Raw genomic sequence first — 21,662 nt, forward strand, 5'->3', positions numbered from 1 at the left:
CCCGGGGCCGGGCAGCTCCTGCCGAGGCTGGCAAGCTGGCCCTCGGAGGGGTTGGTGGGAGAGAAGAGGCCCACGCAGTTGCCCCCTTCTTGGCTTGCTTGGCTTCTCTTTGGGAAGCTCCGGGGGAGGGGGGGTCGCCCTCCCTGGGGGCTGGCCGCTTAGGGATCGGGAAGACCAGGCAAGGAGTCTTTGCTGCCTGTGCCATTTCAGCGCTGCCCCCGCCGGTTCAGGGTGTGAACAGTCCTGCAAAGTACGGGGCGCCGGGGATCCAGGGACCTATGGAGGCGTGCCTGCCCGGGACAGGATTTCCTGGCTCGTTCTCTCCCTCCAGCCTCCTGAGTAATCTGGGATGGATGGTAAATCAAGCCTCCCTTCCCAGGAGCAGTCCTCACTTCCTTCTGTATCCGTTAATCCGTGTTTCGGATCAAGATGGGTTTGGGGGCCACTGGTCTGTTTTGTGTGTGTGTGTGTGTGTGTGTGTGTGTGTGTGTGTTTCCCCTCTCTGGGTGATGGCAGAAACATTATCTGGTCAGATCTGTTACCTTTTGCCTGAATCACTCAGTGCAGTGACAGTTTGTGGTTCCCGAGTTAAATCGGCTCTGCTGATCTCAATGCTGGCTCTGGCTCTTTTATTGTTGGAAGTGAAAGATGAGGCAGACATATTCTATCTGTATATAGATATCTATTTTTTAAAACAGCAGCCTCCAGCATTCGGCTGTTCCAGCCAGTTCTTCGGAGTAGGGTGTGTTGTCCGCTGATGGTGGTAGCGGAGAGGCTCGGTGTCTCCAAGAATTTGAAGCGTGCATGCTGTTTGAATGGTTGAGCAGAAATCTGTTTACAGAGCTTTCCCATTTCAATTGCAGGCTTTTTTTTTTTTTTTAATTTCTTTAATAAAGTGGGCTTGTGAAAAAGTAATGGGCTTACATTCTTAAATCAGAGAAAAAGAACTTTGAGCTTTGTTCCCATGCTCTTCTGAACAGTTCTGCAGTTAGGTTTGTACTCCTTGCTCTTCATGATTTACATATATCTTTTGTTGCCTGCTGGGCTGTCATTTCTGTGAAAGAAATTTCTTTGTACGTTGTGTGAGATCAGTGGCATTAGCAGTATTCTAGATTGTGGAATCAAGTGCGTTGTTTTTTAATAAAGAAGCTGACAAAGTTATGTTGTATTCAGTTAAGGAAACAGCTTAAAAGTGTGATGAGTTATCTTATTTTGAAACTTAGAATTTTTTTTTTTTCCTCTGTGCCATATTGCCATAGTACTGTGTTGCTAACACGTTAAACATTCCTTTGGTTTCTATGTTTCTCCTAGCATTAATGGCCTCTAGTTACTTAGAACAGATATTGGACAATGTTGCCATTTAGTATTTTTTTTTTTAGATGTTAAATCTGATTACCTTACTTTTCCATAAAAAATGTGACTTGGGTAAGAAATGCATTTTTCACATTGAACAGTTCTATGAAAGAAGGAAAAGGTGCTAGGTGGATGCTCTCTTTACTGTTAATTTAGATTACTTCAGACTGAAATGTTTTGCCCTTAAATTATAAGCTGATATCCAGAATGCAAAGCCCTATCATTTAAAATACTAATCGTGCTCAATTATGTAACTTCAGAATTACAAGAGCATTTTTAAGTGTCTCAAGTCTGAATTTGAAGGGTTAATTAGAAAGCTTTGATTTTGAATCTGATTACCATCTTGTTATTGGCTATAGTAAAGCATTTTTAGTCTTATTTAGCTACAGTTTTGACTCTTTGCCTTGCAAAGAAACTCTTTTTTTTTTCAGAGTTTATTCTGAACTTCAATGCATTAGCGTTCCGGCACTAACTTGTACAGTGGTGATGGTCCGCGGTGAATGCAATACCTTATGTTTTCGTGGAGTGTGTGCAAGTTTCCGAGGCTCCTTACGGTACATGATGCCCAGTTCCTGTCTAACACTTGCACTCTTATCAGATCGACACGATATCTCCATTTTTCTGGGGAGGCAGCTGAGGAACCCAGCTACTCAAGCTTGTGGGCAACTGAGATTTAATTGGAACTCAGGTCTTGCAACTCCTAAGGCCAGTGTTCTTGTTACTTAAGCCTTCCTGCAAAGATAGAATAAAACACTTAGCACATGCTAATTTAAAACCCCGCAGAAATCAGTAGCATTAATATGCTTGTTTCTGGTCGACTTGTCTTGATTTTTCTAAAAAAGTTTCTTTCTATACTTGATTAGTGGTCTTTTTGAAGAAACAAGCATTGGTAGCAGATTTATCCTGCAGGATTTTAATGCTCCGGCCAAGAGGCACTTTTGAATTAAAGCCCTCCTGTGACCAGTTTATTACTTTTGTAATCAACACATTATGATAATGAAACAGTTTATAAATGAGGTGTTGCCGTTTTTTTTTTTTTTAAATTCAGTAGTTGTAAACATTGATCAACCCCCTAGCTGAATTATTTTGTTTCTAGTAATCTTTAAGTAAGAACTTGAGCTGGGATGACGTCAAGATATATGCTCCCGTGCTAATACAGGTCAGCTTTTATACTTTTTCCAGGCTTGTGTTTCACAACGGGCGTTAGTTGCTGACTTTTTATTTTCTCAGGCTAACCCCCCCCCCCCAGCCTTCCAAATACTAAGTACTTTTGTTTCTCCACCAAATGTAATGATTAATGTTTGCTTGCTGTTAAAACTGAATCAAAGAAGGTAGGCCTTGGTATCAGCCCTTTCTCCCACTCCCATGCCTTCTCCCAGAGTGAATTGACGTTGCCGTTTCTTGCCAAGGAGGTTAATTGGAGATGAAAGTAGCGTCCCATGTTTTGTATTATATTTGCTAGGGGGGGATGTGCTGACTCTTACTAAAAACATCTTTAGAATTGTCTTATGCATTATAATTTAATCCAGCTCTCTGGTACTGCCTTTGGATGGTTTTCAATCCAAGCCAAGTAACCATTAAATAAGATTACATAACCCTGTATTTTTAATTATCTGATATAATATATGGATTGGTGGCTGGTTCACTGCCAAGTTATAGTTAGTGGTTGGTTGCAAGAGGAAGTGGAGCAAAGAGTTCAAGATTAAGGTGGTCTGTTTGTACCCAGATTGATAAAGTTCTCTGTTGGTATTTCAAAATAATAATTTTTCATCTTACATCAGTTTTTCTAATACCAGTACTCAGCATTACTCAGGATATATGTGAGGGGTAAAAATGTATAAAGGGAGCATCGTTACTTAGCCCCATGTGTGCTGCGTCTCTTTGTTCAACAAAACCTGACGGCTTAAAGTTTCATTTTTGGTGACTGCTTTTGGAAAACATTTGTGATTTGCTTGAATGTTGTCAGACGTGTAGAGTAAGAGAGACAAATGAGAATGGAAATTGCAGAATTATATTTAGATGTAGTGTGTGATTCTCTGTTCCATCCAAAGGAGGATGTGGCTTTTCAGTTTTTAATTGTTTTCTTAGGTTTTCCAGAGTTTTTGTTTGTTTTTCATAAGACAGCGGATGGGATGCCTCACATGTTTCGGTAAACCATTTCTGAGTTTCCTGCAGTGTGTTATGATTTGAAGTGATCCAGTGATTGTGGGTTACAGTGTTTTGGTATTTGGTCATCAGTGACATGTTTGTTTATAACCTGCCATGCCAGGTGATGGGGCTGGGTCCTGGAGGTTGTGGGGCCAGAACATAGGCTCTGCTTCTGAGAAGTGAGTGTTCTCATATATGGTCATTGGGGAATGAGTGTCAAGTTTATCAGTGCCCTCTTCTTTCCTAAGAATGTCTTCAACTATCCTTCAGCTGTCCATTTGAAGTGCTGAGTGGCCAGATGGTTTAACTCAGCCAGCCTGGGTTCTACTCTGTGCTGGGTCTTGTCTGCAATCTGAATACTCTCACAGCCCAGAAATGTAGAGGTTATCGGCCCAATGTTTCAGTTGGAGAAACTGAGACTCCAGTAGCTAAAGTGACTTACCCAGGGTGACGTACTTGCCAAATGTCCCAGTGAAGGAAGGTGCAAGCTTTGCTCCTTCCCGAACCACCCTGGCCCACAGAGGGATCGGGTCCAGCTGGGATGCCAGTTAATGGCTGGAATTGAAAGGCAAGTTATATCACATCCCTTTTTGTACCTTGCCCTTGGAATTTCTGCTGTAAGGGATTTCCTGTGACCACATCATCCCCTCCAAATGGATTTAGATGGCTCATTTTTCCCCAGAGCAGCCAGTGTGAACCTCTCTGATGGTGTGATTGTCCTCACCCTACATTCTTTGGACCTCTGTCTTCCGTGGGAGAGTGTCAGCTTCTGGGCGGGCGCAGCCTGGGCTTCCATGTCTCTGTCTTGAGCACCTCGTGTAACTCTGGCCCGCACGTAGCTCTTGCACCTTCAACTCTGGTCTTCATTTCAGTGTTGTGTTGTAATTTTCACAGAGGTGGAAGACTCAGATAGTGCTGTGGCTGTAGGGCAGCTGACGTGGGCAGTGATGACACAGATGTAAGAGGCACTAAGTGAGATGCAGGGTGAGACCTGGAGCAGAAGGCTGCGGTGATCTTTACATGTGGTAGGACTGCGGGGGGCCCTCCTCCGGGAGACAGATGTTAGCAGGTCTGCTTTGAATCAGATGTCTATTTACTTTTCTTCTTCCAAGGAACTGATTAAGCCAGGATGCTCTAATACAATTAGCTCTCCTTCCCTACATTCCTACTGACAGATTAAAACCAGAAATTTGAAGCCCTTGTTCTATGGCAAATAAGCCTTCTTACCCGAAGGAGTTAATCTGCAATCTCAGATGGCAGACAGACACCCAAAGGAGGTGGGTGCAACCAGAGGAGCAACTGGGATTGCAGACTGAATGAATGCCAGCAGAGGCTTTGATATCACAAGAGCCTTTTTTTGCTTGTTGTCATCATTCTTACTGAGTGAAGATAGGATGGTTTATGTTTTTTTTTTTACCAAAAAATAGAAGTGTTCCTGAGCATTGGGGATAATGATTATGATAAAAGCTGCCAAATTGAGGGCCCCTTTGTGCCAGGTGCTTCCTATGCATTATCTCTAATCCTCACAAAGATCTTGCAAGGTAGGTGGTTTTATACCCTGCCTGCCTCTTTTGTTTTTTCAAATGACTCCTCTGAGACTCAAAAATGTAAAGCAACTTGCCCAGTCAAGGTGCACAACTTTAAATAGGCTGAAATTTTAAATTGAGCCTGTGGTGTTTTGATAGGATACTTTAAGAAAACAGACAAAAGGACAGAAGTCGACAGTGTTTCCGAATAAAAGTTTTATTATAGTAGAAGCCAATTAGGAATTTCCACTGGTGATGATGAAATTTTAAAAGAGGTCCCCCTAAAATGTGTTTTACCAGAAAAGGCAAGTTCACTTTTTTTCCTATGTTCTCCAGTAGCTTTTCAGTCTTCAGTAGGCATTCAAGGTAAAGTGTTTTTAATTATGTGTATTTCAGTGGTTAAGGAGAAAATAGGAAGACTTTGTGGACAGTCACTAAGACAAAAGCTCTGTGTGTCTTGAAGGAACCTCTCAGAGGCAAAGAGCTTTTTATAAATACTGTGTTTGATCATAGAAGCAGTTGGTTGAAAGGATGATATCAGGGATTTTTAGTCCATTTATTGTATGTTTAGAAATTCTCCATTTTCTAAAAATAGGCTCAAAAAGTGGGGGGAAATAGTGCCAAGAACATAAAAGAACATATTCCGAACAGACAATGGTTTTGGCTCTCTGATGGTAGTGGGCTTGGGATGGGGATGGGGGGTTGAATACCCTCACCTTGCATTTGCTAATAGTGATAGTTATCATTTATCAAGAGCTTTTCCTGGGTTAGATGCTTTATGTGCATTATTGCATTTAATTTTTCTCACAGGGTTAAAAGAGTAAATCATTTTACCTTATTTTACATGTGAAAAAAGTGAGGGCGTGAAGGACAAATTATTTGCCTAAGGTCAGCTAAATGGTAAACCAGGATTCAAATCCTCACCTGCCTACTTCCCAGACAGTAGACGCTTTACCTGTGAGCACCAGGTGGAGGTGGAAGCTTTCACTCTGGCTGGATTTTCATCTTTGACTTCGGAGAGAAATTCTCTGCCACGCAGCTCTTAAAGTTAATTGCTCGGTATTGGACAGGTGGTCTATGTAGGGCGGACTGTGCAGAGGTGTAGACAATGGCCCGACCAAAGGAGGGCAGGAACTCTGTGACCAGTGGCAGCATGGAAGGTGTGGTGGTGGCGTGGACGTGGGGAATGGTGTTACCTCACAAGGGAAGGGCTGCTACAGGAGGAGCCATGTGATTATGGGAGGCGAAGACTTTGTAGTGTGAGCCTAGATAAATTACTCATTTCTGGGATTCTGGGTTTCCCATCTTTGAAATGGGAACATTTATACCTCCTTTGTAGGGCTGTTGTTTGAGGCATGAGATGAGTACAGTGTCTAACACCTGACGGATGCTTTGTAAACATCACCTGCTCTTTGTACACGATGGCCTCGGACCCGTGTGTGGTGGCATCACTCTCCAGACATAAAATGGACAGTAACTTTAATCCTCTGGCTTCAGTTCTCAGGGTGGGTTTTTTTTTTTGTTATTAGAATGAGTTTAGTTTTCCATTCCAGGAAATACTTAAAGGGCAGACCCAGTGGTAGGAAGCCTCCGCAGTCAGACCCAGGCAGTGACTGTCACCGTGCTGCTCAAGGCTCAAGGTACCTCTCAGAGCATAGCTGGGCGCTCAGCAGCTCCTCTCCACAAGCACAAGATCTCTTGCTCTGAATTGGTAAGCTGTACATTTCCATAATTTTTCTACATTTCCATAATTTTTCACCAATCAGCCCCTGCTGCTATTTTAAGGACTTGAAAAGGTGTTGGTGGCGACTCACTGATGTTCTTCTTGTTACGATAAGGAGCTGAGGATGTGAGAGCAGCGCGTTTGGTGTCCCTGTTGGGCCGAGCCCCCCCAGATGGGTTGCAGGGAGATGGGGAGCAGGGAGATGGGGAGCAGGCCCCGGGAGGAGCCCGGCGCGTCCCTTGGTGGCCCGTGTGCTCTGCTCTGGCTCCACGAGGTGGCGCTGCGCACAGCTGGTTGCCCTCGGTCGCCGGAGCTGAAACCGCGCCTAGCATCTGGTGGAACCGCAGTGGCCTTTGGCATTTCTGATCCTAACAGGTGTAGTCCGTAGCTCTCCCCCGCATCCGCAGAGAGGCCTCACGTCCATCCGCAGGCACCGTCTCAGGGCTTCAGGTATGCCCGGTGCTGCTGCCAGGCGCTTGCTCCCCTTGCTGCCTCGGGCCTGGCGACCGCCGGTGACATTGGTCTGTTCTCACTGCAGAGAAGCCGGTGGAGGTAACAGGGTGGGCAGGCGTGTGCGAGGTCATGGTCTGGGGCTTACTGTCCCTAAAGAAAACATACCCCCAAAGCGTTGAACTGAGAACTGTCCTCAAGGTAAGTGTCAGGATAGTCTGATGGACGGCTGCTGGCCACAGATTTGTTCATTCCGTGGGGGAAAATTCTAGTCCTGTTGTTTGCATTGGAGCATAGGAGTCAAAATCTTGGATTTGTCCGAGGAGGCAAGCGATAGTAACCAGAGCTTTGTAGCTGGTGCAGGAGTTCCTGCTTCCTCCCGGGGCCAGGGGCCCCATCAGTACCACGTCCAAACCTGGGAGGAATTTTGGATAAAGCCACGATTGCATTTTTTAGTAATTTCAGTAGAGCAGGATATGGGATGGAGTCCATACACCTTCCAGGATGCATACCGAGGTTTCTCTCATTTTATTCATTTATCCAGCTCCGATTGGTGAAGTCCCTGCACTGCTCGGTGTAGCTGTGCGTTCTGTGTTTCTTTACCTGCCAAGGCAGTGATGCCTGCCTCAGAGGCCGTTAGGGGGGAATGGCCATGACTTTATATCTAGTTAGTTTTACTTTATGTTTTTAATGTATAAGACATAGTCCATCAAACGTGAGTTCACACTGTACTTATCTCGTGCCTAAAATAGCATCTTTTATTATTTATTTATTTTTTTAAAAGCAAATTTTTTTTAAAGATTTTATTTATTCATGAGAGACACAGAGAGAGAGAGAGAGAGAGAGAGAGAGGCAGAGACACAGGCATAGGGAGAAGCAGGCCCCATGCAGGGAACCCGATGTGGGACTTGATCCCAGGTCTCTAGGATCAGGCCCTGGGCTGAAGGCGGGCGCTAAACCGCTGAGCCACCTGGGCTGCCCAAATGGCATCTTTTATATTGGAATTTCCTACCTCAGCCCTTCTTCTCTACCTGCGAGATTATCTGCTGGCAGTTGTTTTAGGGCTGGCTTTCTTCTTCTACCTTGCACCTCGTCCGCTCCTTGCTCTGAGTTTGGGATGCTCAGCAAACGTGGACAAAGTACTTAGAGAAACCCCTTTCACCGTTTGTTTGCCTCCCAACTGCAGGCCACTGCTAACTACAAACGCTGGAATGAGGTGCAGACAGTGTGGTCCAAGGGAGAGCTTAGGGACGGGTTTTTTTTTTTTTTTTAAGATTTTATTTATTTATTCATGAGAGACACAGAGAGAGAGAGAGAGAGAGAGAGAGAGAGAGAGAGGCAGAGACACAGGCAGAGGGAGAAGCAGGCTCAAGGCAGGGAGCCTGATGCGGGAATTGATCCTGGGACTCCAGGATCACACCCTGAGCCAAAGGCAGGTCAGCCACCCAGGGACCCCTTAGGGACGGTTTTTAATGAGACATGTTTAAGTCCCCATCTCAACTCTCCCGTTCCGTGTGGTGACCTTGATACAGGAACCCTGCTCAGCATCAGTTTCCATGACTGTAAAATTGTTATTTAAAAAATTTAAAAAATGAAGCCCAGTTGGAATCTTTGGCTGTGTCGGTCATGGGGGGTGTGTCGTAAGCACAGGCCTAGTGGCTGCTGCCACCCTCATCACTATCTTCATTTCACATTTTTTATCCAGCAACCTGCGATCCAGGGAGGGAGATAAACATGTAGAGGGGATGATTCTGGAGTGTGTGAGCGCTGTGGTGGGAGGAGGAGTGAGGGAGGTTCTGGGGCTCAGAGAGTGGCCAGCTTATGGGTGCTCCTTGGAGAGGACTTGGAGGGACGCAGAACTCCCCCTGCCCCCACAGGAGGGAAGAGGACTTGGGTGGGGACACAGGCTCTCCTGACACCCCGATGATGCCCGACCCCCTGACCCCCGTCGTGCCCCTCGTATCCTCATCCCGTTGTGGTTCTCTGCTTCTCTTTCCTTCCCCTTCCCCCTGTGAGGACCTTTGTTTCTTATTCCTGGGATTAAAAACTTGTATTTGGAGCCGATTTTAAAAGAGTTGAAAGAGTAGTGCTGCGACCCCACAGGCCCATTTGTCTGGACTCACCAGTGGTTCGTATTTTCCCACGCTGGCTTTATCCTCTCTTGTATTTATGTATGTTCCTGACACTTTGGGGGGTAAGGTGCCTGTGTCACCCCCGGGCCTCTCGGAACATAAAACACCGTGCTGTGTATTTTCTCAGAATAAGGACCTTTTCTTACATAACTGCAGTCATAGATAACAGCGATCAAATTTAGGAAGTTAATTGTTGTTTCCTACTGTTATCCCATCTACAGTCCATGAGCTCAGCTTGCCATTTGCTCCCGCTTTGTCTCTTAGAGTCTCCAGCTCAGGATCCCGCAGCGCATGCAGCTTGGGGGCCTTGGGGGTCTTGGGGGCCTTGGAGGCTCAGTCTGGAAGGGCTCCTCTGCCTTCCTCTACCTTTTATGTTGTGCTGTTTCGGTGACCACAGGGACCAGTTGTTTTGGTAGAAGGTCCCTCCATTCGGGTTCTCTGTTTCCTTAATATTGGAGTCACATGTGTGCCCTTTTGGCAGGTGTGCCACAGAGGTGACAGTGTGTCCTCTTCAGGACCTCGGAGGAGGAGGTGCGCCGTATCAGTGTTGCTCTGTCCTGTTCCCGATGAGGTCGAGTTTGGGTGCTTGGTTAAGTCCCGCCGGTGGCTCCACTGCCAAGAGACTCTTCCTCGTGCAAGTCATTTGTACTTTGGTGGGGAGGCTACTACCTTAAGGGCCTTGTAAGTGCTCTGCTCCTCATTATAAACTCTCCCTCACGGACTTTAGCACCCATTAATGTTTCTTAGCTGAATTATTACTGTGTTGGCTGTAAAATGGTGATCTTCTTGTTGACTGCGTCTACACTGATTGCTTGACGTTCTCCTGGAGGGTATGTGTTCATCGTTCTGTCCTTCCTCCTCCCTCTCCCCTCCCTCCAGCTGTCATCTGTCCGTGTAAGTTCTTGATTCAACTGGTGATGATGCTCTACTGTCACAGTATATAAATTGACAAATTGCCTCAGATTTGGCCACTGGGGAGCTCTTTATCCTGACTCCTGGGTCTTGTTGACAGGGCCTCCCATATGTCTTTTGAGTCTTTTTTTTTTTTTTTTTTTTAAACTTCCTAACAGCATTTTGTTTTAGGCACATCTTGTACTTACTCTGTCATGGCTCTGAAACCAGCCATTTCTTCCAAGGCACAGGGTTTCTCACAGTGTGGAATGATCTTTCGGCATCGAGATCTGGGCTGCTGGTTTATCATTGCCCCTGGGCCCTTTCACTGGACAGAGTGGGAGGTGGGTGTGTGTCCGCGGGGTATTACCCTTGTCCTCATGTGCAGCTCCTTGTGGGCCAGCAGACTTCCTTAGGAGGCCAGGAGTGGATATTTTGTGGGCTGTGCATTCTACTCGACTCACCATGGAGCCAAAAAGCAGCCAGAGACCGTGTGGAGACAAACGTATATGGTTGTGTCCTGACAACACTTCAGTTAGAGAAACTAGAGCACCTAGTCTGCTTGCCCTTCCCTGCTGTCAGCTACCAGGGGGCAGGGACCAGGCCTTGTCTCTGTTTTCCGAAGCCATCCACATGAGGGCACAGAGTTGTCCCCTTTGGATGAGTGGATTAATGATAATTGTTAGTTGTTTCTGTTGCAGACCACTCATTCCTCTTATGTGGATCTTTTGGATACCCGTTTCTTACGCCTTGTCGATGTGTTGAGGACCTAATTTGCAAGATGTGAGTCTTTTAAAAGCATAATATGCACAAGATGCAAAGTAGTGGAAAAATAATTTCATAAATGTCTCGAGGGTGCTTATCTCACTGTTGTAAAATGGTTACCTTTTTCTTAATGTAGATGTAGCTCAAGACAGAGCCGTAATGTGCAGGCGTCACGCGGGGCCTGTGCTCTGGTTTAGCGTAGCCCCTGTTCCGTGTAGTCTTCCCTGAAAGCAGAACTCAGCACCAGTCGATTGGGTGAGAAACCTCAAAATTATACTCCTTTCATTGTCTCAAAATAGGTTTGTTTCTTCACAATTTTCTTTATGTAATTTATTGCTCTAATTTATTCGAAAGAGGGACTTCATTATGGCAGTGACGAATGGATTTTATGAGGGAGTGAACCTATTCTCAGGGAAAAGCGTGTCATTAGGAAGGGCTGCCTGTTGTCAATGCACACTGACAGCAATCCAGGTAATGTGCAGCACCAGAGTATTGCAGATAGCAAAAGCGTGAGCATAAAGATGCAAATTAAATCAATTTAGAGTGTCTCTGAAGACTCTAAAATAAATCAGACTTTTAGTTATTGCTTACATTTTTTTTTTAATTCCCCGAATTCAAAAGTCAATTGTCAGCGTGTTGGTAAGCAGTTGTTCTGTTTGTTGGCAAGCTGCTTGTCAGAAAAGCATGAGGTTGCCCTCAGTCCTTTCTCAAGACTTCAGAAAGGTGGCTTTAACCTTCTGTGTCCCAGACACCTCATGGTTCTGTGGAAAGTCCTGGTCTGGTGGGAAAAGGGAAGCTGCGCGGGTCTCCTGCCCCCCACCTGGCTCTTGTCTCCCATGTCCTGAGCTGCCTTCTAAGATTTTGATTTGGTTAATGAGCGTTATTGCTTTTTACTGTTTTGTTGTTTTTACGTAGGGGAAGTACTGTCGTGAGGAAGCTATAACCTCGGTGTCTGTGCGTCTCTCACGCACTCAGACACATAGGAGGAAAGCACTGTCTGTGGACACGTTGCCCATCATGAAGTGTACCATCAGCTCAGAACAGATGGAAACCCAAGCTCCCTGCCCTGCAGCTGTTTGGTCTACAAGGACTTAGAAGACCACAGGGACAAGAAAAAAGTCATGTGTCTTTTAACAGTCAATTGCCTGTATTCTATATTGTACTTTCTTTCAGTTTCCTTTGACCTGCCAGGGTTTTGCTTATCAGTGGTAACTAGGGGGTTTTACTCTTGGTGATAATAAGCTCTGTGAGCCTCAGTTTCTCTATCTGTAAAATGATTATGAGAAACTCTGTAAAGTGCTGGCATCTTGTGACCTCCCCGCACAGCTACCGGGGACAGCCTCGATACCCAGCTCTGGAAGCAGTCAGTTAGAAGGCTGCATGTCAGTTCTTCCCCAGTCTTTGTTAGAGCGCCACGTCACTTCCAGTAAAGGAGTCATAGCAGAAAATAGGGTTTGGGCTTGGACAATCGGTGAGATGTCACAGGAGCAGCAAACTCTGCTAATGAGACTTCAGACTTTTACTCTTTTGGGAAATCTCAATTTTCAGAGACGCTTTGGGAGAGAACTGGCAGCCTGTGTGTTTCTCCGCTGCCTTTCCTCCTGGACTGGAGGGTGATCAGTTCTTACCCTGAAAGGATCGTGCTCCTCAGTGGGGCTAAGTGATGAGACACAGGGCTGGATCATGCTCTTTTCCTGCTGAAGGAATTGTTTCAGCTCAGTGGGGAAGCGGTCAAATTCAAAGACATTTATTTATACTGCAGATGGTAAGCGCTGCAGCAAAGACAAGTGCAGGGTCCTGTGGCACTGACTTGGGGAGGGAAGAGGGACTGACCTGGGCCTGGGGGAGCAGGAGAGACATTCTGGGCTGCAAAGGGTGACATACCTGTGACATGAGTCAGTTGACTTCTCGGAGTCTGTTTCCTCAGCATTGACTGTGGGCATTTATGTGGGTGCAGGACCTCTTACTAGGCATGTGGGGTGCTTGGAGTGGGCTCCTGCTCTCTTCCCCTGATGTGTACCCAGCACCTGCTGGAGAGCCCTCCCTCCTCTTTGCAGCCAACCTTGCATTTATGGCACTCTATATGACAATGATTTGTTGGGAGTTATTTCTCCCATGAGAATCCAAGTTCCTTTAGGCGGGAAATGTGACTCATTGTCTTTGATTCCTTCCCTAGTGCCCAGCACGGTGCCTGGGTGATCGTGGGTTCTCTCAGTAATGTTTGTAGAATGAGGAGTCAGTTAGTCTCATATTCTTCTATGCATTAGGGCAATGAATTCATGATCTCTGGTTGGATAGAAGAAACATGGAAAAACAGTGTTTTCATTTTATTTGAGTTTCCAGCTACTGATTTTGAGAGACTCCCCATTTCTCAGGCCATTGTGGGGGGTGTGTGCACCCTGGTAGTATAGGCATGATCCTTGAGTCTGGGACTCAGGCTTTGTCTTTTAAGAATTACCGGACATATACCTTCACCTCTCTAAACCCAGCTCCTTGTACGTTCAAGGAGGCGCAGTACTGCCGACCTCCCAAACTTATTGTGAGGATTTAGTGACTGACCTCCCTTAAGATGGTATAGAACAGACGCTCCAGGCTGTCGAATCTCCAGTGCTCAGAATAGTGCCTCACACGCAGTAGGCGCTCAATTGTTGTTGAATGAACCATACATGTGAAAGCGCCTTCTATTAGCTTGTCTGGAGTATAAAGTGGAAGCAGGAATGTATTGAGAAGTGGGGTTGGGCCATAGGCAGGGACTAGAATGTGCAGGGCCTGTAAACAGCTGGCAGTATGAATGTACTTTAAAATTTGGAGCACAGTTGACAGATAGAAGGCAGGGGAAGGACATGGTCAGTCAACTATGTGTTTCGGTAAAGATCATTTGGGATGTTGCACAATACAGGTTGAAAAGTGAAGTACGTGAGTTCAGAATTATACGTGATATTCCTAGACGTCTGATCGCGCTAGGGCTGCATCGGCGTGTATTTGAAGCCACGGTGGAGGAGGAGATCCCTCGGGGACAGTGCAGATTCAAAGGAGAAAAGGACAAAGAGACCTTGTGGCCGCATGGACCCTGGAGTCCTGGGCAAAGGAGAAGAGCCCTTCCAGTGTTTCCTTTTCTGACTTCGTAAAGGGGGTGTGAGTCCATCAGTATAAATTACACATGAAGCTGTGTGCTTTGAAAGCTTTTTGTGTGTGCATGTCATGCATTTCTTTTCAAGTAGGAATCTTAAAAAGTTTGTCACTGCGAGTAACGCTTAAGCAAAACCGGATCTGGGTAGGCTTCTTGAACCCTGAGCTGGTAATAGTTTGAAGTGGTTGGTGGACCCATCAGGTTAGCCCAGGCTTGTTTGTGTGCAGAGCTGCCTGGCTCCTCGTTGCTCTCTTGTTCACAACCACACGTCTTCCAGATTGACTGGAAGGTCCAGGTTCATGCTTTCCCAGTAGAGCTTAAATTTAAGTGAAATGCTTTGTGGCTTTTAATTCTCACCACCAAACACATGCTGAAATGGCTGCTTTCTTTGTGTATGTTTGATTAGTGTTGGTACAATCCGCAGTAAGGGTGGGTCTGCAGTCCATCCAGAAGATGAATCCTGCTGCGTCCGGGAGAGCTGTGGCTCACAGGTTCCCTGGGGATGTATGTGTGCAGCAGGGGGAGACCCCCTCACTGTTAGAGAACCGGGGCCACAGACCTGTGACACAGGAACTTGCTGCTCCTCCTTTCCTTAGGGCTTAGGGAGGAGCAGACTCGTCATCTGCTTCATGCTACCGCCCCTTACGTTGGACCCTAGTTCTTGTTTGGTCTTCAGAATGGGTTGGCAGGGGCCTCATATCCCGATGAGTAGAGCTGTGTGGTTTTCTTAATGCAATAGGCAGGTGGTAAAAATGGGCAAAAAAGGCAAATTCCAGGAGAAAAGCCTTTTAAGGTCCTCTCATCCAATGCTATATTCTTATCCTCTACCTGTCCTGGAAGTGTCGCCTCCTAGTGCTTGGGCCACTGTGGAGGCCCAGAGGAGTTCATGGACGGTCTTTTTCACTGGTGGTGACATTACAGTTTTTGGGGGGACAGCGAGGATCCTTGGCGTCCTCCAGAGATTTGGGTGTGTCACTGAATCTTTGCATATTAGCTCTTTTGTCTGCAGAACATACTAGGAATTCATGAAGCACCAGGTCTTAATTTACAATCTCAGGTTGTCACTTTCTACTTGAGTGACCCTTGAAAGCCCTTTTCCAGAATGGTTTTGCCATCGGTTTGAAAAATGTCAATAATAAGCTTTTCTAAGTACCTTGATTTGGGGGTCCTTGTTTGGAGTGAAAGAATATTGGCCTCCGCTGTTAGTACATCTAAGTCAGAGAAGCAGTATTTCTTCTGATTAAACAAAACCACAACATGCAAAATAGGTTTCAAACCATAAACTTGCCTTGAAACTTAACATATGGTATACTTGAAGCTAGTATGCCCGAGGGAAATATGTACCATGTCTTGCCTTAGTTTTGAATAATAAAGGCTTCTCTTGAGTTGGCTGCTTCTTTAACACCATACTTCTAGGGAATGGGTTATATCTTAATTATTTTATTAACACCATTGTTCTGAAATTGTAATGAATCCGTTTATATTGATTAATATCTTAAGTTCTTTATGGCAAAGTCCACGAATCAAGCACCGTTTAGATCGCACATCAGTATAGTTCAGAAAGAAGTGATTTTCCTAAGAGATTTAAGATGAGGTTCATCTGTGTAGAGAAAACAAAAACCGTTTGCTTTTTCCTTTTTTAGTTTTCGGATTCAGATGTTGTTTGTGACTTATTTACAATAAAACTGAAAATCTGGAAGGGAGAGAGGCTATCTGTGTTCTAGGGCTACTGTAACAGTTGGCAGGAATTCAGTGGCTTTATTATCTTACGGTTCTGAAAGGCAGGGGTCTGGAATGGTTCTCACTGGGCTGAAGTCAGGCTGTCAGTCAGTAGGGCTGTGCCCCTTTCTGGAGACTCCAGGGGAGAAATGGTTCCCTAACCTTTCCTGCTGCAGGAGGCTGCCCACAGCCCTGGGTGCCTGGCCCCTTCCTCTCACCCCGAAGCCAGTAGCGTCAGGCTGGGTCCTTTCCATGCTGCCGTCCCCTGTAGGCCTTTCTCTCCTGCTTGTCTCATCTGTTTGTGAGATTCCTTGTAGTTATCTTGGGTTTACCTGGACAATCCAGAATAATCTCCCTATTTTACGATTTGATGATTAACAACCTTAGTTCTATCTGCGACTATGTAGTTTACCGTTCCCGTGCAAGTTAACATTCACAGGTTCTGGAGGTGAGGATGTGTGGATGTCTTTGAGGGAGATGTTTCTTTCTGCCACGGAGGGATTCAAGGAGATCTCAGAACACTGATGTTTAACCAGGTACCAAGTACATCTGCAGCCTAGTTTTAGGGATTTTCATGTTTTAGGATAGTATCTCGAATTATACATCAGGGGTTCTGGAGTTATTAAGTAACTTGTCGGTGTCACATAATTGTTAATAATAATGAGCTGTTATTTATTGAGTTCTTGCTATGTGCCAGCAGATTTACAGACAATATTTTTCCTCAATTCTTAGTACAAGTCTCTGAGATAAAAGACATAAATTCCACTTTACAGGGAGAAAAAGTACCTGGCTAGCTTGTAACTGAGTGCTTTGGATTTTGTCAGTCTGCTTCCCAGTTACAGTGGATTAAGATGTAAGAATCTTACGGAGCTCATCATCATACTGAAGTTGTTACTGGGTAGTACTCAGAGTACCTGTCAGGGTATTTGTCAAAGATTGTTTGGGTCATGTGTCGGAATGACCAGGTAGTTAATTGGCTGACTTGACAACTTCTCTTCCCTCCCCTCTACCCTTCTACTACTTATCTGTCTATGGACCATTCCAGCCTTAGCGAGTGTTTATTAAGCTCCTCCTTAGTCACTGCTTCCCATATGTTTTCCATGTTGTTTCATGCATCACTTTATTTATAATCTCTGCAACAGCCTTTTACAGATAGATATTAACGCCCCCATTTTATAACAAAACTGGGCCTGACAAAGGTGAAGGGCAGGATTGGAACCAAACTCTGTTTTGACTCAAGACCTGTGCTCTTTTTGCTTTGCCATAAAAGGTGTATGTTATTGACAGATTTTTGCTTCAGTCCTGCATTTTCAGCATGATCACTTGAAATAATTCCATAAAATATGAGGAAAATATGGAGAAAAGAAACTAAACATAACTGATGTAGTAATTAAACTGTTAAAGAATGCCCAAAGAACACAAGATTATATATTCAAAGGTGGGGCTAAGAGGTGCTTGGTTTATACTGACCCTGGTGAGCTCAGGGACATGGAGCACACTAGAACTTGATTTAGCAATTTGTTTCAATTAATGTTTGTGTTGAGCTGAACAGTGTTCTCCAAATATGTGTACATCCTAAGCCCCAGAACTTGCAAATGCTTCCTTGTGTGGCAAAAGGGACGTTGCAAATATTATTAAGGATCTTGAGGTAGAGAGATTATTATGGATGTTCTCAGTGGGCCCCAGTGAATCTCACTGGTCCTTATAAAACAGATGTGGAGGAGGACTCAGAGTCCAAGAGGAGGCACGTGGCAGGGGAAGCAGCGATCGTAGTGATGTGGCCACAAGCCATGGAATGCTGGCAGCCTCTAGAAGACAGTGGGACAGAACTCTCCCTTGGAGCCTCTATAAGACGTGCTTCCTTACAGACCCATTTTAGACTTTTAAGTTCCAGAATTATAAGCTAATGTGTTCATGTTGTTTCAAGCAAATAAATTTGTGATAATTTGTTACAGTGACAATAGGAAACTAATAGAATGTTCTTAAATAATTATGATTTCCTTAACAATAATAGCTGGAGACTTCAATACACTTGTACAGTAATGGATACAACTAGATAAAAGATCAGTAAGTAAAGACCTAAACAGCATTATAGGCTGACTGGACTTAGCAGACACCTGTAGAACACGTTCCATTGACAACCGCAGAAACAATTTTCTTAAGTCAGATGGAACATTCTCCAGGACAGATCATATGTAGGTCCATAAAGCAAGCCTTAGTCAATTCTAAAGGATTGAAATTATGCAAAGGATGCTTTCCTTTTTCTGATGAGAGTAGAAATAACAAAGAAATTTGGAGAATTCACAAATATGTGGAAATTAGTAGACACCCTGTAACGAGCCACACAAAAAATCACAAGAAGAATTAGAAAATACTTTGAGATGAAGGAAGACACAACATAGCAGAATTTATGGGGTACAGTTAAAGCAGCACTTAGAGGCAAATTTATAGCTGTAAATACCTATACTAAAAATGAAGATAAATCTCAAATAAGTTTCCTAACCTTCATCTTAACACTCTGTGGAAAGAAGCAAATTACATCTAAAATAAGGAGAATAGGGGTGCCTGAGTGGCTCAGCTCAGGTCATGATCCTAGAATCCTGTGATCGAGCCCTGGGCCAGGCTCCCTATTCAATGAGGAGTCTACTTCTCCCTTTGCCCTTCCTCTGTTCATGTACATATGCTTTTCTCACTCTCTGTCTCACATGCTTATTCTCTCAAATAATGTCTTTTAAAATTTTTGAAAAAAATAAGTAGGAGGAAGGAAATAATACAGATTGATTTGTACTTGAGATGTTCCATGTGGCTTAAGAAAAATCTAATTTCTGCTACTGTCAAGGGAACGTGTTCTATAGATGTCTGCTAATAATACACATTGGAATGGAAATTATCAAAAAGAAAATAAATAATAGAGAAAATCCACAGACCAGAAGATGATTTTCTGAAAAGTTCACCAAAATCTAACTTTAGCTACATTGTCTAGAAGAAGAGGGAGGAGATTCAAATGACTAAAATCAGGAATGAAAAAGGGGTCATTCTACTGAATTTACAGAAACCATAGGGATTGTAAGGACGCACTGTTAGCAACTGTATGTCCATGAGTTAGAGGACTTGGCTGAAATGGGCAAATTCCTAGAAGCACCTGAACCACCAACACTGACTCAAGAAGAAGTAGAAAATATTAATAGAATGGTGAAGAAATGAATTAGAAAATAAAAATTACTCACTGAAAAAAGCCCAGGTCCAGATGGCTTTACTGGCAAATCCTACTAAACATTTAAAAGATAATTCATACAAATTCCTGACAAACTCTTCCAAAAAAATAGTTACTTTCCAATTCGTTCTGAGACCAGTATTACCTTTATTCTAAAATCAGACCAAAACATCACAAGAAAACTCAGGCCAGTATCTGTTATGAATATAGACACAAAAATCCTTAAAATACCAGCAAACCAAATCCAGCAACATATAAAAAGCATAATACACCATAATCAGATAGGATTTCTCCTAGGAATGCAAGGTTGGTTTAGCATTGAAAAATCAGTTAATATACCATCAATGGGATACAGGACAAAAAAACACACAAAATCATCTTAATAGACACAGGAAAAGCATTTGATAAATTCTAACCTTTTCATGATAAAAGCAAACTAGGAATAGAAGGGAACTTCCAACTCTGATAATAAAGAACATGTATGAAAAACCCACAGGTGATATGATAATTGTGAAAGGCTTTTCCCTTAATACTAGGAAGAAGCAAAGCTGTCTGCTTTCACTCCTACTATTCAACCATTATTCTGGAGGTGCTAGCCAGGGTAGCTAGGCAAGAAAATGAAATAAAAGGCATTGGCATCCAGATTGGAAAGGAAGAAGTATGATTAACTATATTTTATAGATGACATTATCTTTTATAGAAGATGATAAGCAATCTACCAAAAGTCTATTAAAACTGATAAATGAGTTCAGGACACTCCGTTCTTCCTCTGCTTTTGCATTTAAATTTAAAATTGAATAATTTTATGTTAATAAATAGGGTCTGTACTGGACTATAAGTTTCATGTTGCCAGGGATCATGTGTGTTTTACAGACCACTGCATACATAACTAGCTCCCGCACATGTGCCTTGTGAATGGAAAGTTCTCTTTACGCGTCTGATAAATGATTGCTTATTTTGGAAAGAATAGTAGAAAGTATAAAAATTTTCTTTAAAAAGTTGCCCTCTGTGGGATGCCCAAGTGGCTTGGGTGTGGAGCATCTGCCTTTGACTCAGGTCATGATCCTGGGGTCCTGGGATCGAGTTCCTCATCAGGCTCCCTGCAGGGAGCCTGCTTCTCCCTCTGCCTGTGTCTCTGCCTCTCTCTGTGTGTGTCTGTCATGAATAAATAAATAAAATCTTAAAAAAAAAAATTGTTGCACTCCGTGAAAGCATTTAGTCATTGTCAATATTTTAGATAGCTTCCTTCTCCATTTGGAATTTTAGATTTTAGTCTTTGGTTTGCTGTTCTACCGTAATCATTTTCTTAGGTCGTTGCAGAGTTGGAAACGCTGTTTTTCATGGCTATGTATTCCCTATACTTAGCTGATTCTTCACTAGTGAGCATTTCCAGTTTTGGGAATTATAATTTGGAATTGTCTGTCCTATTGCCTTGTCCGTTTCTCTTGTTGCCTAGATTACCGTGATAGCCCGAATCTGCTTCCTTACCACTAGTGGTGTTCTCTTATTAAGATTTGCATCTTAAAAGGAAGCAGTGAAAAATGCAAATCTTTTTAAACAGTCATTCCTTTGTTTAAAAGTTTTCACTGGTACTTAATATCTTCAGATAAAATCTTAATTTCTTCTTTATCCATTCATCTTTCAATGGGCACCGAGGCTCCTTCCACAGTTTGGCTATTGTGGACATTGCTGCTGTAAACATTGGGGTGTAGGTGTTTCGGCTTTTCACTGCAGAAGATGCGGTCTACTTATACAGTGGAATATTCCTCAGCCATTAGAAACGACAAATGCCCACTATTTGCTTTGACGTGGATGGAACTGAGGGTATTATGCCGAGTGAAATAAGTCAGTCGGGGAAGGACAAACATTATATGGTCTCATTCATTTGGGGAATATAGAAAATAGTGAAAGGGAATAAAGGGGAAAGGAGAGAAAATGAGTGAAAATATCAGTGAGGGAGACAGAACATGAGAAACTCTTAACTCTGGGAAATGAACAAAGGCTGGTGGAAAGGGAGGTGGGCGGGGGGTTGGGGTGACTGGGTGATGGGCACTGAGGGGGGCACTTGACGGGATGAGCACTGGGTGATATGCTATATGTTGGCAAATTGAACTCCAATAAAAAAATTCATAAAGAAAAAAAATCTTAATTTCTCAGGATGGTATTGACCCTCACTTTGGTCTCCAGTCTCCTTTCTTGTAAAAAAATTCATAAAGAAAAAAAATCTTAATTTCTCAGGATGGTATTGACCCTCACTTTGGTCTCCAGTCTCCTTTCTTGTTCCGTCCTCCCCTCTTGGGTCCTGAGGTTGCTAGTGCACTGGATTTCTTGTCTGATTCATGAAAGCCACATGCTCTTTTGAAGGCCTTCTTGTGTGCTGTGTTTTATTTAACAGAAATGCCCTTTTCCCTTTTATGTGCTTATTATCAACTCATTTCTATTCTTAGGGATTCAGCTGAGGTGTTCCCACCGAGGGGAAACCTGTTTGCCCCCCACTCTTACCTCTGGCTTGGGTTCTCTGGCTTGGGTTCTCTGGCTGTCCCTTCCTGCCTCCCTCTGCTAGTCTTTCCCAGTGGACTGGGATTTCCTTCCTACGTGTGTAGGATAAGCT

General features: G+C 44.0%; 1 protein-coding gene across 20 annotated transcripts in view; it reads left to right on the plus strand.

The window, feature by feature from the left end:
- The window catches only part of KHDRBS3 (KH RNA binding domain containing, signal transduction associated 3), a 185,743-nt gene that overhangs the window by 861 nt on the left and 163,220 nt on the right, over positions 1-21,662 (plus strand). The window contains exon 1 of one of the 20 annotated variants that reach the window (XR_012006865.1): positions 200-356. The exons of 18 other annotated variants lie outside the window; for them this stretch is intronic. The gene's annotated coding sequence lies outside the window, so the exon portion shown is untranslated. Of the gene's footprint in view, positions 1-199; positions 357-6,713; positions 6,739-21,662 lie in introns of those variants that run through there. One more of the 20 variants, XR_012006867.1, reaches the window with a different exon arrangement.

Source organism: Canis lupus, chromosome 14 (genome assembly GCF_048164855.1).
Source record: "Canis lupus baileyi chromosome 14, mCanLup2.hap1, whole genome shotgun sequence".
NCBI lineage: Eukaryota > Metazoa > Chordata > Mammalia > Carnivora > Canidae > Canis > Canis lupus.